General features: G+C 50.1%; 1 pseudogene; it reads right to left on the bottom strand.

Annotated features, from left to right (window-relative positions):
* The window catches only part of LOC138031958 (neurotrypsin-like), a 648-nt pseudogene extending 214 nt beyond the window's left edge, over nucleotides 1–434 (bottom strand).
* Between the last annotated feature and the right edge of the window lie 367 nt (nucleotides 435–801).

Below are 801 nucleotides of genomic sequence, written 5' to 3'. Positions count from 1 at the left end.
ATATCCCAGCCATCATCGCACACTGTCCCCCATTGGCCGTTATAATAGACTTCAACACGGCCACAGAAAGGTCCTCCATCAGCCAGACGGATGATGGAAGAGGCATACGAACAATCGACACTGGCATCACCGCTGTGAGTGCAATCATGGGTACCCCATCCACGATGTCCACATTTGTATACGTGAGTTTCGCTTCCAGAGCAAGCTACATCATCCAGCCAAATAGGACCGGTGCCTCGACCATAATAGGAGCCGTGGTACGCTGCAGAAGCGCTGGGGAAGCCAAGCTGTCTGCAGATTATTCTGGCATCGTTTATATCCCATCCATCGTCGCATACCGTGCCCCACTGATCATTATAGAAAATCTCCACTCTGCCTTTTCTTAAAGAATGATGTCCCCTGAGACGAACAGAGCCATCCGCAATTGCTGTTCGCCAGAAAGATTTTTAAAAAAAAGGTAGAAATTGATTAGTACATCAGTTTTCAAGTCATACTGTCTTTTGCGGTCCCTTTAGAGGGGCCAGATGAGATAGGGTTATAGGGTGGTATGGCATCTTGCGGTGGGAGGCGTGGTGGCCTCATGGTTAGTGTGCTCGATTCCGGATCGAGTAGTCCGTGTTCGCGTCCTGGCCGGAGATATTGTGTTGTGTTCTTGGGCAAAACACTTTACTCCCACGGTGCCTCTCTCCACCCAGGTGTATAAATGGGTACCGGCGAATTTAATGCTTGGGGTAACCCTGCGATGGACTGGCATCCCACCCAGGGGAGAGTAGAAATACTCCTAGTCGCTTCATGCTACAG

This window comes from Montipora capricornis, chromosome 14 (assembly GCF_036669925.1).
Source record: "Montipora capricornis isolate CH-2021 chromosome 14, ASM3666992v2, whole genome shotgun sequence".
Taxonomy (NCBI): domain Eukaryota; kingdom Metazoa; phylum Cnidaria; class Anthozoa; order Scleractinia; family Acroporidae; genus Montipora; species Montipora capricornis.
This window is presented reverse-complemented; position numbering and strand designations above follow the sequence as displayed.